General features: G+C 39.7%; 1 non-coding gene across 1 annotated transcript; it reads left to right on the forward strand.

The window, feature by feature from the left end:
* Positions 1–15,740: 15,740 nt before the first annotated feature.
* Positions 15,741–15,848, forward strand: LOC112725184 (small nucleolar RNA R71). The gene has a single exon (XR_003164308.1). It is a non-coding gene; the product is annotated as a small nucleolar RNA R71 (small nucleolar RNA).
* Positions 15,849–19,264: the final 3,416 nt, after the last annotated feature.

Genomic DNA, 19,264 nt, shown 5'->3' on the forward strand with positions numbered 1-19,264 from the left:
ATATGAAAGGCAAGATAAGAAAGAAGATGTACGAAGACAAGAATTGAAACCTTTACCCACCCATCTCAAATATGCATTCCTTGGCACATCGGAGAGCCTCCCAGTAATCATTAATTCATCCCTGTCAAAGAAGGAAGAAGGAGAACTTCTTGATGTACTCAAAGCTCACAAAGATGCTTTAGGATGGACCATTGATGATCTGAAGGGAATCAGCCCTGCAGTATGTATGCATAAGATCCTCTTGGAAGATAATTCCAAACCAGTGGTTCAACCACAAAGAAGGCTAAATCCTACAATGAAGGAAGTTGTCCAGAAGGAAGTAATGAAGTTGTGGAATGCAGGGATAATATTCCCAATATCTGACAGCCCATGGGTAAGCCCAGTTCAAGTTGTACCAAAGAAGGGAGGAATGACAGTCATCACTAATGAGAAGAATGAGTTGATCCCTACTAGAACAGTGACTGGGTGGAGAATGTGCATAGACTATAGAAGATTGAATGATGCCACCAGGAAGGATCATTTCCCTCTCCCATTCATTGATCAGATGCTGGAAAGGTTAGCCGGCCATGCCTATTACTGTTTCTTGGACGGATATTCTGGGTATAATCAAATCGTGGTAGACCCCAAGGACCAAGAGAAAACTGCCTTCACATGTCCATTTGGAGTTTTTGCGTATAGGCGGATGCCTTTTGGGCTCTGCAACGCCCCTGCCACATTTCAAAGGTGTATGCTCTCCATTTTTTCTGATATGGTCGAAAAATTTTTAGAAGTCTTCATGGATGACTTCTCTGTTTTTGGTGATAATTTCAATGCTTGCCTAAACCATTTAACTCTTGTCTTGAAACGGTGCCAAGAAACTAATTTGGTTTTAAACTGGGAGAAATGCCATTTTATGGTACCCGAAGGAATTGTTCTTGGCCATAAAGTCTCAAGAAAAGGGATAGAGGTTGATAAGGCAAAAGTTGAGATTATAGAAAAACTCCCTCCACCAATTAATGTGAAATCTGTTAGAAGTTTCTTGGGGCATGCCGGATTTTACAGAAGGTTTATCAAGGACTTTTCAAAAATAGCCAAACCTTTAAGTAATCTGTTAATGCTTGATAACCCTTTTGTTTTTGATGAAAACTGTCAGCATGCATTTGAAACTTTAAAAAATAAACTCACAACAGCACCAATAATCACACCCCCAGATTGGGGATTACCTTTTGAACTCATGTGTGATGCAAGTGACATTGCAATTGGTGCTGTACTTGGGCAAAAGAAGGGGAATTTGCATCATGTCATATATTACGCAAGTAAAGTGTTGAATGAGGCCCAAAGAAATTACACTACAACAGAAAAAGAGTTGCTAGCTGTAGTTTATGCATTTGATAAGTTTAGATCATATCTGATAGGATCGAAGGTTGTAGTTTATACTGATCATGCTGCACTTAAGTATTTGATGTCAAAACAGGATGCTAAACCAAGACTCATCAGGTGGATACTGCTTCTACAAGAATTTGACATTGAAATAAGAGATAGGAAGGGCACTGAAAACCAGGTCGCTGATCATCTGTCAAGACTACCACATGAAACAAATCAAAAAGCATCCCAGCCAATAAATGAAAGCTTCCCAGATGAGCACCTTCTGCAGATCCATCAAGCACCTTGGTTTGCTGACATAGCAAATTACAAAGTGGGAAGGAAGATACCGCAAGAATTCTCTAAGCAACAAGTGAAGAAGTTGATTAAAGAAGCAAGGAAATTTTTATGGGATGAACCCTTCTTATTCAAGAGATGCTCTGATGGAGTGATCAGGAGGTGTATTCCTGAAAGTGAAGTGAGGGACATCTTGTGGCATTGTCATGGTTCAGCTTATGGTGGACACTTTGGCCCAGAAAAAACAGCCGCAAAAATACTACAGAGTGGCTTCTATTGGCCAACTATTTTCAAGGATGCCAGAAGATATGTACACCAATGTAATGAATGCCAGAAAGCAGGAGGATTAACAAGAAGGAATGAGATGCCTCAAAATTTTATCTTGGAATTAGAATTGTTCGATCTGTGGGGAATTGATTTCATGGGGCCTTTTCCTCCTTCCTATTCTTTTAGATACATCCTGGTAGCAGTGGAATATGTCTCAAAATGGGTAGAAGCTATAGCCACAACCACCTGTGATGCACAGATCGTCCTCCAATTCCTCAAAAAGCACATCTTCACTAGGTTTGGAGTGCCCAAAAGTCTTATTAGTGATGGTGGTAGTCACTTTTGCAACAAACAAATGGAGAAACTCCTTCACAAATATGGAGTAATTCACAAAGTAGCCACACCCTACCACCCTCAGACTAACGGCCAAGCTGAACTTGCAAATAGAGAATTAAAGAAGATCCTAGAGAAAACAGTGGGAATCACAAGAAAGGATTGGGCTAGAAAGCTAGAGGATGCACTGTGGGCATATAGGACAGCTTTTAAAACTCCTATTGGCAAGTCACCCTTTCAGCTATTGTATGGCAAATCCTGCCACCTCCCTGTAGAGCTTGAACATAGAGCTTTTTGGGCCACTAAACTCCTCAACCTTGACCCCCAAGCTGCAGGAGAAAAAAGGTTGTTACAACTAAATGAACTGGATGAATTCAGACTGGAAGCTTATGAAAATGCGAAGATATACAAGGAGAAAGCTAAGAAGTGGCATGACAAGAAGATCACAAAGAAGGAATTCAAGCCTGGACAACAAGTACTCCTGTATAATTCAAGGCTTAAAATCTTCCCTGGCAAACTGAAGTCTAAGTGGACTGGCCCATACTTGGTGACAAAGATTTTTCCCTATGGGAATATTGAACTGCTAGATGAGGCAACAAAGAATCAATTCACTGTGAATGGGCACAGAGCAAAGTTGTACTTAGGAGGACAATGGGTTAAGGAAAAAGAGGTTCAACACCTACAGCCCTCTTAAAAAGAATTGAAAGATGTCAAGCTAGTGACAATAAAAGAGCGCTTGTTGGGAGGCAACCCAACCGGAGGTACTTTTCTTTCATAGTTAGTTCAATAAAAAGGTTAAATGAGTAGTATGTATTGCAAGGAGCTAAGTTTGGTGTTTCACACCAAAACATATTAAGGGAGAATGAAGGATTCTAAGTTTGGTGTTCCACCAAAATCTTACTTAAAAGCACATTCTCACTTTCTATATAAAGAGCTACCAGCTCCAAGCAATCTGACAAATCATTTAAGCATTGTCTGTTTCTAGTTTTCAATTTTATTACCTTTAGCGAAGATTTAAGCTTTCACATATGGTTATGGATAAGAAACATGGCAAGAGACTGAGTTTGGTGTTCACACACCAAAGTAAGTTCAAACGCCTACAAGAAAGTCTTGCACACTAACAAATCACATAAGGGCTTGAGAAACAAGCAACTTCCATTAACACTGCAGAAAATCAATCACTCTTATGGGAGGACTACTCACCATTAGCTGAGATGAAAGAAGAAGGAGCCACCAAGAGGTTGTATTGTCATTTAACTCCATCAGTATTGAATTGCTCAAATTTGGAAGTATGAATATGCCCATTTTAACAGAAACTGTTAGTGTAGTATGCATCAATTATGTTTTTGTAGGCTGGTTTTTTATGTGTTGGCTTGTGTGTTCATTTTCACTTAACAAGAAGTATGTGTTGTCCCCTGCATCTTTAAATTTAATAAAAGAACAGTTTGAATGTGAAGTGAAATGGTCTCTGTTAGTTAGAAGTGGAATAAAAGTAAGTGGTGGTGTGTGTGATTGCATTATAACTCACTTTAGTGAATAAAGAGCTAAGATATCTCCTTCTAAGTAGAGAGTGGCCTATTGTCTATGAATCTCAATTGAATAGAATTCCTTGGTTAGAAAGAAAAACAAAAAAAAGAAAGAAAGAACAAAGAAAGCTAAAAGGTGGCAAAACAAAAGAAAAACAAAAAGAAATAAAGCTGGACACCAATAGCTTGAACTCTGAAATATATGCCTGTGATGTTTTTGTACTAGGATCTGCTTGGATTAGTAAGCTCTTAGGAGTGCCTCAACACTTGGTGACTTGGGTTAACTAACCCGGGATCATCAGCTGAAAATCCACTATCAAGAGCAACCTAACTACAAAGCATTTAGTAGCCCAAAGAGGTGCTGGGCATCAATGTTTTAAGAAGGAATGTGAGCCAAGTGTCTATGGTGAATAATGTGTCAAGTATAAAAAGAAAATGAACTTGCTACACATGACACTCAAATAAAGCTTTTGAATAAAGTAATAGCCAAGGATAAAGGAATAATGAGAGGTCATAGCAGTATGTCACTTGAAACTTGAAGGAAACTTTCTAGGCCTAGGAGTCAATAAGAAGTGAGCATTTGCATATCCACATAAAACCCCATGAACTATCAATAACACTTTGCTAGCATGAACTTCCTCTTCCATTTCATTCTTTCTTCTTAATAAATTCATTTCTTGCTTGGGGACAAGCAAGCTTTAAGTTTGGTGTTGTGATGACAAGTCATCTTAGCCCATTTTAGCTAGTCTTTTTCTTTTGTTTTCATTAGAATTATGCACTTTCTTAAGCTACAAGCAAGCTAATTGAGTAGATTTTCATGTTTCCCTTGATTGAACCAACCATATGTGAATTCATGCCATTTCATGAGGTTTTGAACTATATTTGTTGCATATTGTGGAAGATTGAATACCTCATGATTTTGAGCAAAACTTTGATTAGTTTGGTTGATCAATGATAGGTGAAGAAGGCTTGGAGAAAGGTTGAAGCAAAGAGGAATGGCTAGGAGTGAAGAGAGGACAATGGAATAAGTGAAAATTGAACCGGGTTGCATGAAGTTAGCCCCAACGTTAGCCCCCTAACTTGGAGGCTAACGTTGGGCATATGAATCACTCTTTGGAAGTAGCCAACGTTAGCTCCAACGTTAGCCCCCTAACTTGGAGGCTAACGTTGGAACTTGAGAGTTTCTCCATGGGCTACCAACGTTTGCGCCAACGTTAGCCCCCTAACTTGGAGGCTAACGTTGGCACTTAAATCACAATGGGGGAGTAGGCAACGTTTGCGCCAACGTTAGCCCCCTAACGTGGAGGCTAACGTTGGCACCAATCATACCAAGCAAGGCCAACGTTAGGGTCAAAGTTAGACCCCTAACGTTGGCGCCAACGTCTAAACCAGAAGAATGTGGTTTGCTGATATGAAAAGTTAGGGTCAAAGTTAGACCCCTAACTTTGACCCTAACGTTGAAGACCAACGTTGGCTAACTCCATTTCCGGTTCAATTGGTTCACTTCGGTTCTTCTTCAATCTTCAAGAGCAATCAACCAAGGCCTCTTTCAACCCAATTCCACCAAGAACAAAGGCCCAACTCAAGGCTTGAAGATCATTTTGGAAAGTGTATAAATAGGATAGAATTCAATTTGTTTTGGGAGCTTTTTGCTGGAGAGTTTTCTTTTAGAGCTTTCCTTTTAGAATTTTCATAATAGTTTTCGAAGAGCTTTTGAACTTGAGTGAACTTTAATTTCTTGCTTTCATTGCTTTCAATTTCATTTGACTTTTGTCTTGGATCTTGGATTGGAGAATTGAAGAAATTCTGTTTCAATCTCAATCTTGGATCTCTCTGTTTCCTTTACTGTTAATTGAATTAGCATTTCTGTTTCTGTTACTTGATCTTCATCTCTTTTCTTTGCAATTTACAATTTCCTTGCTATTGTTCTTGTGGGATCTAGGAAGGCATTGAGATCTAGACTTGGTTTTCTAGTCTCTGGGTCCTGAGATCTAAATTCTCATTTCAATTCTCTGTTTAATGCTTTCATTGTTCATTTACTTTGCTGTTATAAGATCCGGTTCAATCCCAACTCCCTTTTCCTCTTCTGTTTGATGCAATTTAGTTTTCCCTTGTTTAAATTCTGCAAATCCTCATCCCAATCCCCTTTACTTTTCAAGCAATTTACATTTCTTGCACTTTAAGATTCTGCAATTTACATTTCTTGCACTTTAAGTTTCTGTCATTTAATTTCTTGTCATTTAAGTTTCAGCAATTTACTTTCCCGCTCTCTTTAATTCCATGCAATTTACATTCTGCAAATCACAAATCACCCAACCAACACTTGATTCGCTTGACTAAATCAACCACTAAACTAAAATTGCTCAATCCTTCAATCCCTGTGGGATCGACCTCACTTCCGTGAGTTTTTATTACTTGATACGACCCGGTACACTTGCCGGTTAGTTTTGGGTGTTTTGGTAGAAATTCGTTTCTCATCAAAATATCTCATCAATGCTCAAAGCCTTGGGATCCTTTTTATTTACCCTTGCCTTTTGGTTTTAAGGGTTATTGGCTTTTTGCTCTTGCCTCTTGGTTTTAAGAGTTTTTGGCTTTTTCTGCTTGCTTTTTCTCTCTTTTTTTTTTCTTTCTATTTTTTTCGCTATTTTTTTTTTCTGCAAGGTTTGTTCTTTGCTGCTTTTTCTTGCTTCAAGAATCATTTTTATGATTTTTTAGATTATCAAATAACATGTCTCCTTATCATCATTCTTTCAAGAGCCAACATATTTAACATTCTTAAACAACAACTTCAAAAGACATATGCACTGTTCAAGCATTCATTCAGAAAACAAGAAGCATTGTCACCACATCAATATAATTAAACTAAGTTCAAGGATAAATTCGAAACTCATGTACTTCTTGTTCTTTTGAATTAAAACAGTTTTCATTTAAGAGAGGTGATGGATTCATAGGACATTCATAACTTTAAGACATAGTTACTAAATACTAATGATCATGTAATGAGACACAAAAATGGATAAGCACTTAACATAAAGAAAACGAAAAATAGAGAATGTAAGAACAAGGAATGAGTCCACCTTAGTGATGGTGGCGTTTCCTTCTTGAGGAACCAATGATGTCCTTGAGCTCTTCTATGTCTCTTCCTTGTCTTTGTTGCTCCTCCCTCATTGCTTTTTGATCTTCTCTTATTTCAAGAAGGACGATGGAGTGCTCTTGATGTTCCACCCTTAATTGTCCCATGTTGGAACTTAATTCTCCTAGGGAGGTGTTAATTTGCTCCCAATAGTTTTGTGAAGGAAAATGCATTTGAGGCATCTCCGGGATCTCATGGTGATGAGCTTCATGCGTCTCTTGAGATCCATGAATGGGCTCTCTTGCTTGCTCCATCATTTTCTTAGTGATGGGCTTCTCTTCCTCAATGGGAATGTCTCCTTCCATGAAAGCTCCAGCTGAGTAACATAGATGGCAAATAAGATGAGGAAAAGCTAGCTTGCCCCAGGAGAGGGCTTTTCGGCTATTTTGTAGAATTCAAGGGAGATGACTTCATGAACTTCTACTTCCTCTCCAATCATGATGCTATGAATCATGATGGCTCGATCCACAGTAACTTCAGATCGGTTGCTAGTGGGGATGATGGAGCGTTGGATGAACTCCAACCATCCTCTAGCCACAGGCTTGAGGTCCAGTCTTCTTAATTGAACCGGCCTGCCTTTGGAGTCAATATTCCATTGAGCTCCTTCCACACATATGTCCATAAGAACTTGGTCCAACCTGTGATTAAAGTTGACCCTTCTAGTGTAGGGACGTGCATCTCTTTGCATCATAGGCAAGTTAAACGCCAACCTCACATTTTCCGGACTAAAATCTAAGTATTTCTCCCGAACCATTGTAATATAATTCTTTGGGTTTGGGTTCTTACTTTGATCACCTAGTGATCCATGCATTGGCATAGAACTCTTGAACCATTAGGATGCCGACTTGTTGGATGGGGTTTGTTAGAACTTTCCAACCTCTTCTTTGGATTTCATGTCGGATCTCTGGATACTCATTCTTCTTGAGCTTGAAAGGGACCTCGGGGATCACCTTCTTCTTGACCACAACATCATAGAAGTGGCCTTGATGAGCTTTGGAGATGAATCTTTCCATCTCCCATGACTCAGAGGTGGAAGCTTTTGTCTTCCCTTTCCCTTTTCTAGAGGATTCTCCGGTCTTGGGTGCCATCAATGGTAATGGAAAAACAAAAAGCTTATGCTTTTACCACACCAAACTTAGAATATTGCTCGCCCTCGAGCAAGAGAAGAAAGAATAGATGAAGAAGAAGAAGAAAATATGGAGGAGAGGGGGGAGAGGTGTATTCGGCCAAGAAGAGAAGAGAGAGTTGTGTTGTGTGAAAATGAGGAAGAATGGAGGGCTTTATATAGGGAGGGGAGGGGGGGTTAATTTCGGCCATATAGGGTGGGTTTGGGTGGGAAATTGATTTTGAATTTTGAAGGTAGGTGGAGTTTATGAGGTAGGTTTATGGGGAAGAGTGGATGGATGTGAGTGGTAAAGTGGTTATAGGGAAGAGAGATTGAGGTGATTAGTGAAGAGTTTTGGGGAAGAGTGTTTATGGGATTGTGTGAAAGAGGGCTGAGAAGAAGTGAGTGGAGGTAGGTGGGGATCCTGTGGGGTCTATAGATCCTGAGGTGTTCAAGGATTTACAACCTTGCACCAAATTAGGCATGCAAAATGCCCTTGCACACAACTCTGGGCGTTCAGTGCCAGATTGGTGCTTATTCTGGGCGTTGAACGCCCATTTGTTGCCCATTTCTGGCGTTGAACGCCAGAACCATGCTTGTTCTGGGCGTTCAGCGCCAGCTCTTCTCCAGGGTGCGATTCTGGCATTCAAACGCCCAGATGCTGCCCATTTTGGGCATTCAGCGCCAGAACCATGCTCTGTTCTGGCGTTGAACGCCAGCCAGATGCTTCTTACTGGCGTTTAAACGCCAATAAGGTCTTCCTCCAGGGTGTGATTTTTCTTCTGCTATTTTTGATTTCGTTTTCAATTTTTATATTTATTTTGTGACTCCACATGATCATGAACCTAATAAAACATGAAAGAACAAGAAAAATAAAATTAGATAAATAAAAATTGGGTTGCCTCCCAACAAGCGCTTCTTTAATGTCAATAGCTTGACAGTGGGCTCTCATGGAGCCTCACAGATGTTCAGAGCATTGTTGAGACTTTCCAACACCAAACTTAGAGTTTGGATATGGGAGTTCAACACCAAACTTAGAGTTTGGTTGTGGCCTCCTGGTGCACGAAATTGTGATGTCCAGGCTCGATCAATCCCTGGCAACGTGAGCAACTTGGTACGCGTAATCGTGATTACACTTTAATTATGTAAAATTCATGGCTCTTTCTTTCCCTGGCAATGGCGCCAAGAACATGGTGCCAATACCATGGTTCACAACTTCGATACAACTAACCAGCAAGTGCACTGGGTCGTCCAAGTAATACCTTACGTGAGTAAGGGTCGAATCCCACGGAGATTGTTGGTATGAAGCAAGCTATGGTCACCTTGTAAATCTCAGTCAGATAGATATAAAGTGATAAGGGTGTTTTCGAATAATAAATAAAAGAAGGGATAGAAATACTTATGTAATTCATTGGTAGGAATTTCAGATAAGCGAATGGAGATGCTTTTCGTTCCTCTGAACCGCTGCTTTCCTGCTGTCTTCATCCAATCAGTCTTACTCCTTTCCATGGCTGGCTTTATGTGATACATCACCACTGTCAATGGCTACTTTCGGTCATCTCTCGGGAAAATGATCCAATGCCCTGTCACGGCACGGCTAATCGTCTGGAGGCATCACCCTTGTCAATGGCTTCATCTTATCCTCTCAGTGAATAATATGCTCACGCACCCTGTCACGGCACGGCTATTCATCTGTCGGTTCTCGATCATGCTGGAATAGGATTTACTATCCTTTTGCGTCTGTCACTAACGCCCTGCAATCGCGAGTTAGGAGCTCGTCACAGTCATTCAATCATTGAATCCTACTCGGAATACCACAGACAAGGTTTAGACTTTTCGAATTCTCTTGAATGCTGCCATCATTCTAGCTTACGCCACGAAGATTCTGGTTAGGAGATCTAAGAGATACTCATTCTAGCTTAATTCATGTAGAACAGAAGTGTTTGTCAGGCACGCGTTCATAAGGGAGAAGGATGATGAGCGTCACACATAATCATCACCTTCATCACGTTCTTGGGTGCGAATGGATATCTTAGAAGCGAAATAAGAAGAATTGAATAGAAAACAGTAGTACTTTGCATTAATCTTTGAGGAACAGCAGAGCTCCACACCTTAATCTATGGAGTGTAGAAACTCTACCGTTAAAAATACATAAGTGAAGGTCCAGGCATGGCCGAGAGGGCCAGCCCCTAAAACGTGATCAAAGGATCATAAGGTAATCCAAAGATGCCAAATACAATAGTAAAAGGTCCTATTTATAATAAACTAGCTACTAGGGTTTACATGAGTAAGTAATTGATGTATAAATCCACTTCCTGGGCCCACTTGGTGTGAGTTTGGGCTGAGCCTGAGTGTTGCACATGTAGAGGTCCTTCTTGGAGTTGAACGCCAGCTTTTGTGCCAGTTTGGGCGTTCAACTCTGGTTTTGGCTCCTTTTCTGGCGCTGGACGCCAGATTTGGGTAGAAAGCTGGCGTTGAACGCCAGTTTACGTCGTCAATTCTTGGCCAAAGTATGGACTATTATATATTGCTGGAAAGCCCTGAATGTCTACTTTCCAAAGCAATTGGAAGCGCGCCATGTCGAGTTCCGTAGCTCCAGAAAATCCATTTTGAGTGCAGGGAGGTCAGAATCCAACAGCATCAGCAGTCCTTCTTCAACCTCTGAATCTGATTTCTGCTCAAGTCCCTCAATTTCAGCCAGAATATACCTGAAATTATAGAAAAACACACAAACTCATAGTAAAGTCCAGAAATGTGAATTTAACATAAAAACTAATGAAAACATCCCTAAAAGTAACTAGATCCTACTAAAAGCATACTAAAAACAATGTCAAAAAGCGTATAAATTATCCGCTCATCACAACACCAAACTTAAATTGTTGCTTGTCCCCAAGCAACTGAAAATCAAATAGGATAAAAAGAAGAGAATATACTATAAATTCCAAACTATCAATGAAACATAGCTCCAATCAAATGAGCGGGACTTATAGCTTTTTGCCTCTTGAATAGTTTTGGCATCTCACTTTATCCATTGAGTTTCAGAATGATTGGTATCTATAGGAACTCAGAGTTCAGATAGTGTTATTGACTCTCCTAGTTCAGTATGATGATTCTTGAACACAACTTCTTTATGAGTCTTGGCCGTGGCCCTAAGCACTTTGTTTTCCAGTATTACCACCAGATACATAAATCCCACAGACACATAATTGGGTGAACCTTTTCAGATTGTGACTCAGCTTTGCTAAAGTTCCCAATTAGAGGTGTCCAGGGTTCTTAAGCACACTCTTTTTTTTTTTTTTTTGCTTTGGACCTTGACTTTAACCGCTCAGTCTCAAGTTTTCACTTGACACCTACACGCCACAAGCACATGGATAGGGACAACTTGGTTTAGCCGCTTAGACCAGGATTTTATTCCTTTAGGCCCTCCTATCCACTGATGCTCAAAGCCTTGGGATCCTTTTTATTTGCCCTTGCCTTTTGGTTTTAAGGGTTATTGGCTTTTTCTGCTTGCTTTTTCTTTTTCTTTCTATTTTTTTCGCCTATATTTTTTTTTTTTTGCAAGCTTTGTTTTTTGCTGCTTTTTCTTGCTTCAAGAATCATTTTTATGATTTTTCAGATTATCAAACAACATGTCTCCTAGTCATCATTCTTTCAAGAGCCAACATATTTAACATTCTTAAACAACAACTTCAAAAGACATATGCACTGTTCAAGCATACATTCAGAAAATAAGAAGCATTGTCACCACATCAATATAATTAAGCTAAGTTCAAGGATAAATTCAAAACTCATGTACTTCTTGTTCTTTTGAATTAAAACATTTTTTTCATTTAAGAGAGGTGATGGATTCATAGGACATTCATAACTTTAAGACATAATTACTACTACTAATGATCATGTAATGAAGACACAAACCTAGATAATCACATAACATAGAAAACGAAAACAAAAGAAATAAGAACAAGGAATGAATCCACCTTAGTGATGGTGGCGTTTCCTTCTTGAGGAACCAATGATGTCCTTGAGATCTTCTATGTCTCTTCCTTGTCTTTGTTGCTCCTCCCTCATTGCTTTTTGATCTTCTCTTATTTCATGAAGCATGATGGAGTGCTCTTGATGTTCCACCCTTAGTTGTCCCATATTGGAACTCAATTCTCCTAGGGAGGTGTTGATTTGCTCCCAATAATTTTGTGGAGGAAAGTGCATTTGAGGCATCTCCGGGATCTCATGGAAATGAGCTTCTTGCGCCTCTTGAGCTCCATGACTGGGCTCTCTTGCTTGCTCCATCTTTTTCTTAGTGATGGGCTTGTCCTCTTTGATGAGGATATCTCCCTCTATGTCAATCCCAGCCGAATTGCATAGGTGGCAAATGAGGTGAGGAAAGGCTAACTTTGCCATAGTGGAAGACTTGTCAGCCACCTTGTAGAGTTTTTGAGGTATAATCTCATGAACTTCCACCTCTTCTCCAATCATGATGCTATGAATCATGATGGCCCGGTCTATAGTAACTTCAGACCGGTTGCTAGTGGGAATGATTGAGCATTGAATGAACTCCAACCATCCTCTAGCTACAGGCTTGAGGTCCAATCTTCTTAGTTGAACCGGCTTGCCTTTGGAGTCAATCTTCCATTGAGCTCCTTCTACACATATGTCCATAAGGACTTGGTCCAACCTTTGATCAAAGCTGACTCTCCTTGTGTAGGGGCGTGCATTCTCTTCCATGTATGGCAAGTTGAACGCCAACCTCACATTTTCCGGACTAAAATCTAAGTATTTCCCCCGAACCATTGTAACATAGTTCTTTGGATCCGGGTTCTTACTTTGATCATGGTTCTTGGTGATCCATGCATTGGCATAGAACTCTTGAACCATTAGGATGCCGACTTGTTGGATGGGATTTGTTAGAACTTCCTAACCTCTTCTTTGAATTTCATGTCGGATCTCCGGATACTCATTTCTTTTGAGTTTGAAAGGGACCTCAGGGATCACCTTCTTCTTGGCCACAACATCATAGAAGTGGTCTTGATGGGCTTTGGAGATGAACCTTTCCATCTCCCATGACTCGGATGTGGAAGCTTTTGTCTTCGCTTTCCCTCTTCTAGAGGATTCTCCGGTCTTAGATGCCATCAATGGTAATGGAAAAACAAAAAAGCTATGCTTTTACCACACCAAACTTAGAATATTGCTCGCCCTCGAGCAATAAACAAAAGAATAGAAGAAGAAGAAGAAGAAATATGGAGAGGGAGATGTGGTTTCGGCCAAGAGGAGTGTAGAGGGGTGTGTTGTGTGAATTTGATGAAGAATGGAGGTCTTTATATAGGGAAGGGAGGGGGGGTTAAGGTTCGGCTATATGGGTGGGTTTGGGTGGGAAATTGGTTTTGAATTTTGAAGGTAGGTGGAGTTTATGAGGTAGGTTTATGGGGAAGAGTGGATGGATGTGAGTGGTGAAGAGGTGATGGGGAAGAGAGATTGAGGTGATTGGTGAAGGGTTTTTGGGGAAGAGTGTTTATGGGGTTGTGTGAAAGAGAGTGGTGAGAAGAAGTGAGTGGAGGTAGGTGGGGATCCTGTGGGGTCCACAGATCCTGAGTGGATCCTGTGGGGTCCACAGATCCTGAGGTGTTCAAGGATTTACATCCCTGCACCCATTAGGCATGTAAAAATGCCTTTGTACCCAACTCTGGGCGTTCAGCGCCAGGTTGGTGGCCATTTTGGGCGTTCAACGCCCATTTGTGTGCCATTTCTGGCGTTGAACGCCAGAACCATGCCTGTTCTGGCGTTCAGCGCCCAGAAGCTGCCCATTTTGGGCGTTCAGTGCCAGAACCATGCTCTGTTCTGGCGCTGAACGCCAGACAGATGCTCCTCCAGGGTGTGATTTTTCTTCTGCTGTTTTTGATTCCGTTTTCAATTTTTATATTTATTTTGTGACTCCACATGATCATGAACCTAAGAAAATATGAAAAACAATAAAAATAAGAGTTAGATAAACATTGGGTTACCTCCCAACAAGCGCTTCTTTAATGTCAATAGCTTGACAGTGGGCTCTCATGGAGCCTCACAGATGTGCAGAGCTTTGTTGAGACTCTCCAACACCAAACTTAGAGTTTGGATATGGGAGTTTAACACCAAACTTAGAGTTTGGTTGTGGCCTCCCAACACCAAACTTAGAGTTTGACTGTGGGGGCTCTGGTTGACTCTGCTTTGAGAGAAGCTTTTTCTGCTTCCTCTCCATGGTTGCAGAGGGAGATCCTTGAGTTTTAAACACAAGGGAGTCCTCATTCCATTAAAGGACTAGTTCACCTCTGTCAACATCAATCACAGCTCTTGTTGTGGCCAGGAAAGGTCTTCCTAGGATGATGGATTCATCCTCTTCCTTTCCAGTATCCAGGACTATGAAATCAGCAGGGATGTAAAGGCCTTCAACCTTTACTAACACATCCTCTACTTGTCTATATGCCTATTTTCTTGAGCTGTCTGCCATCTCTAGTGAGATTTTAGCAGCTTGCACCCCATAGATTCCCAGTTTCTCTATTACAGAGAGGGGCATGAGGTTTATTCCTGAACCAAGGTCACACAGAGCCTTAAAGATCATGGTGCCTATGGTGCAGGGTATTATGAACTTTCCAGGATCCTGTCTCTTCTGAGGCAATGTCAGTTGATCCAGATCACTTAGTTCATTGATGAACAAGGGAGGTTCAACTTCCCAAGTATCAATGCCAAATAATTTGGCATTCAGCTTCATGATTGCACCAAGAAACTTGGCAGTTTGCTCTTCAGTAACATCCTCATTCTCTTCAGAAGAGGAATACTCATCAGAGCTCATGAAGGGCATAAGGAGGTTCAATGGAATCTCTATGCTCTCTAGATGAGCTCCAGAGTCCTTTGGTTCCTCAGAGGGAAGCTCCTTATTGATCACTGGACGTCCCAGGATGTCTTCCTCCTTGGGATTCACGTCCTCTCCTCTCCTCACAGGTTCGGCCATGGTGCTTATGTCAATGGCCTTGCACTCTCCTTTTGGATTCTCTTCTGTATTGCTTGGGAGAGTACTAAGAGGGATTTCAGTGATCCTTTTACTCAGCTGGCCCACTTGTGCTTCCAGATTTCTAATGGAAGACCTTGTTTCATTCATGAAACTCACAGTGGCCTTGGATAGATCAGAGACTAGATTTGCTAAATTAGAAGCATTTTGTTCAGTGTTCTCTGTCTGTTGCTGAGTGGATGATGGAAAAGGTTTATTATTGTTAAACCTGTTTCTTCCACCATTATTAAAGCCTTGTTGGGGCTTTTGATCCTTCCATGAGAAATTTGGATGATTTCTCCATGTTGAGTTATAGGTGTTTCCATAAGGTTCACCTAAGTAATTTACCTCTGCTATTGCAGGGTTCTCAGGATCATAAGCTTCTTCTTCAGAAGATGCCTCTTGAGTACTGTTGGATGCAGCTTGCATTCCATGCAGACTCTGAGAGATCATATTGACTTGCTGAGTCAATATTTTATTCTGAGCCAATATGGCATTCAGAGTATCAACTTCAAGAACTCCCTTCTTCATAGGCGTCCCATTACTCACAGGATTCCTTTCAGAAGTGTACATGAAGTGGTTATTAGCAACCATGTCAATGAGTTCTTGAGCTTCTGCAGGCGTCTTCTTTAGGTGAATGGATCCACCTGCAGAAGTGTACAGTGACATCTTTGATAGCTCAGATAAACCATCATAGAATATATCCAGGATGGTCCATTCTGAAAGCATGTCAGAAGGACACTTTTTGGTCAATTGTTTGTATCTTTCCCAAGCTTCTTAGAGGGATTCACCTTCTTTCTGTCTGAAGGTTTGAACATCAGCTCTAAGCTTGCTCAACTTTTGAGGAGGAAAGTACTTGGCTAAGAAAGCCGTGACCAGCTTATCCCAAGAGTTCAGGCTGTCTTTGGGTTGAGAATCCAACCATAATCTAGCTCTGTCTCTTACAGCAAAAGGGAAAATCATGAGCCTGTAGACTTCAGGATCTACTCCATTAGTCTTAACAGTATCACATATCTGCAAGAATTCAGTTAAGAACTGAAAAGGATCTTCAGATGGAAGTCCATGAAACTTGCAGTTCTGCTGCATCAGAGAAACTAATTGAGGTTTCAGCTCAAAGTTGTTTGCTCCAATAGCAGGAATGGAGATGCTTCTTCCATGTAAATTGGAATTATGTGCAGTAAAGTCACCAAGCATTCTCCTTGCATTGTTGTTGGGTTCGGCTGTCATCTCCTTTACTTGTTCGAAATTTTCAATCAAGTTGTCTCTGGATTGTTGTAATTTAGCTTCTCTTAATTTTCTCTTCAGAGTCCTTTCAGGTTCTGGATCAGCTTCAACAAGAATGCCTTTTTCTCTGTCCCTGCTCATAAGAAAGAGGAGAGAAAAAGAAAAGAAGAGAAATCCTCTATGTCACAGTAAAGAGGTTCCTTATTGTTAGTAGAAGAAAAGAAGAAGAAATTCGAACACAGATAGAGGAGGGGGTTCGAATTTGGTGATGATGTGAGGAAGAGATGTTAGTAGATGAATAAATAAATAAAATAAAATGAGAGAGAAGGAGGGAATTTTCGAAAATTAATTTTGAAAAGGAGTTAGTGATTTTTGAAAATAGTTTTTGAAAAATGTTAGTGATTTTCGAAAGTTAAGATTTAAAAAAAAATAAAATAATTAATAAATAAAAAAAAATTTTGAAAAAGGGGGAAGATATTTTCGAAAATGAGAGAGAGAGTTACTTAGGTAGTTTTGAAAAAGTTAAGAAACAAACACAAAGTTAGTTAGTTAGTTGAAACAAATTTTGAAAGGATAAGAAGTTAGGAAGTTAGAAAAGATATTTTGAAAAGATATTTTTGAAAAAGATAAGATAAGAAGATATTTTTGAAAAGATATGATTGAAATTAGTTTCGAAAAAGATTTGATTTTTAAAATCTCAATTAATGACTTGATTCATAAGAAATCACAAGATATGATTCTAGAACTTAAAGTTTGAATCTTTCTTAACAAGCAAGTAACAAACTTCAATTTTTTTGAATCAAAACATTAATTGATATTGTTATTTTCGAAAATTTGATATAAAAATAAGAAAAAGATTTTTGAAAAATATTTTTGGAATTTTCGAAAATAATTAAGAATTTTGAAAAAGATTTTGAAAAAGATAAGATTTTCAAATTGAAAATTTGATTTGACTCATAAGAAACAACTTGATTTTAAAATTTTTTGAAAAAGTCAATCCAAATTTTCGAATTTGATGAGAGAAAAAGGGAAAGATATATTTTTTTTGATTTTTTTGAAAAACATGAAAATTATGCAATGCATGAAATTTTTAGATCAAAACAATGAATGCATGCAAGGATGCTATGGATGTCAAGATGAACACCAAGAACACTATGAAGATCATGATGAACATCAAGAACACATTTTTGAAAAATTTTTAATGCAAAGAAAACATGCAAGACACCAAACTTAGAATTCTTTAATGCTTAGACACTAAGAATTCAAGAATGTATATGAAAAACAAGAAAAGACACAAAACAAGAAACAGAAAAATATTTTTGATTTTTATGATTTCCTAATTTTTTTTTGGATTTTTTTCGAAAATTATATTGAAAAAGAAAAATAAGGATTCCAAAATTTTTAATATGAATTCCAGGAATCTTGCATTTTTAGTCTAAAGCTTCAGTCCAGGAATTAGACATGGCTCACTAGCCAGCCAAGCTTTCAAAGAAAGCTCCAGTCCAAAACACTAGACATGGCCAATGGCCAGCCAAGCTTCAGCATTTAACACCAGAGTATATTGCTCTTGATAACAAATTGCTGCTCATCATTTATCAAGTATGTAACTTACCTCTGATGGTTTGGAAGCCTCAGTCCAAAAGAATTTAGACATGGCTTTACAGCCAGCCAGGCTTCACATGCTTCATGAAACACTAGAATTCATTCTTAAAAATCTTGAATAAAATTTTTGAAAACATTTTTATTTTTTTCGAAAACAGATGAGAGATTTTTGAAAATATTTTTGAAAGATTTTTTTGAAAAAGTTTTGAAAAATAAAATAAAAAGAAAATTACCTAATCTGAGCAACAAGATGAACCGTCAGTTGTCCAAACTCAAACAATCCCCGGCAACGGCGCCAAAAACTTGGTGTTGTTGCCGGGATTGGGATCTCAGACGATTCTTGGCGCCAAACAGGAACAATTAAGTCCCCGGCAACGGCGCCAAAAACTTGGTGCACGAAATTGTGATGTCCAGGCTCGATCAATCCCTGGCAACGTGAGCAACTTGGTACGCGTAATCGTGATTACACTTTAATTATGTAAAATTCATGGCTCTTTCTTTCCCTGGCAATGGTGCCAAGAACATGGTGCCAATACCATGGTTCACAACTTCGATACAACTAACCAGCAAGTGCACTGGGTCGTCCAAGTAATACCTTCCGTGAGTAAGGGTCGAATCCCACGGAGATTATTGGTATGAAGCAAGCTATGGTCACCTTGTAAATCTCAGTCAGGTAGATATAAAGTGATAAGGGTGTTTTCGAATAATAAATAAAAGAAGGGATAGAAATACTTATGTAATTCATTGGTAGGAATTTCAGATAAGCGAATGGAGATGCTTTTCGTTCCTCTGAACCTCTGCTTTCCTGCTGTCTTCATCCAATCAGTCTTACTCCTTTCCATGTCTGGCTTTATGTGATACATCACCACTGTCAATGGCTACTTTCGGTCATCTCTCGGAAAAATAATCCAATGCCCTGTCACGGCACGGCTAATCGTCTGGAGGCATCACCCTTGTCAATGGCTTCATCTTATCCTCTCAGTGAATAATATGCTCACGCACCCTGTCACGGCACGGCTATTCATCTGTCGGTTCTCGATCATGCTGGAATAGGATTTACTATCCTTTTGCGTCTGTCACTAACGCCCTGCAATCGCGAGTTAGGAGCTCGTCACAGTCATTCAATCATTGAATCCTACTCGGAATACCACAGACAAGGTTTAGACTTTCCGGATTCTCTTGAATGCTGCCATCATTCTAGCTTACGCCACGAAGATTCTGGTTAGGAGATCTAAGAGATACTCATTCTAGCTTAATTCATGTAGAACAGAAGTGTTTGTCAGGCACGCGTTCATAAGGGAGAAGGATGATGAGCGTCACACATAATCATCACCTTCATCACGTTCTTGGGTGCGAATGGAGATCTTAGAAGCGAAATAAGAAGAATTGAATAGAAAACAGTAGTACTTTGCATTAATCTT

The sequence above is a fragment of the Arachis hypogaea genome, chromosome 11 (genome assembly GCF_003086295.3).
Source record: "Arachis hypogaea cultivar Tifrunner chromosome 11, arahy.Tifrunner.gnm2.J5K5, whole genome shotgun sequence".
Lineage (NCBI taxonomy): Eukaryota > Viridiplantae > Streptophyta > Magnoliopsida > Fabales > Fabaceae > Arachis > Arachis hypogaea.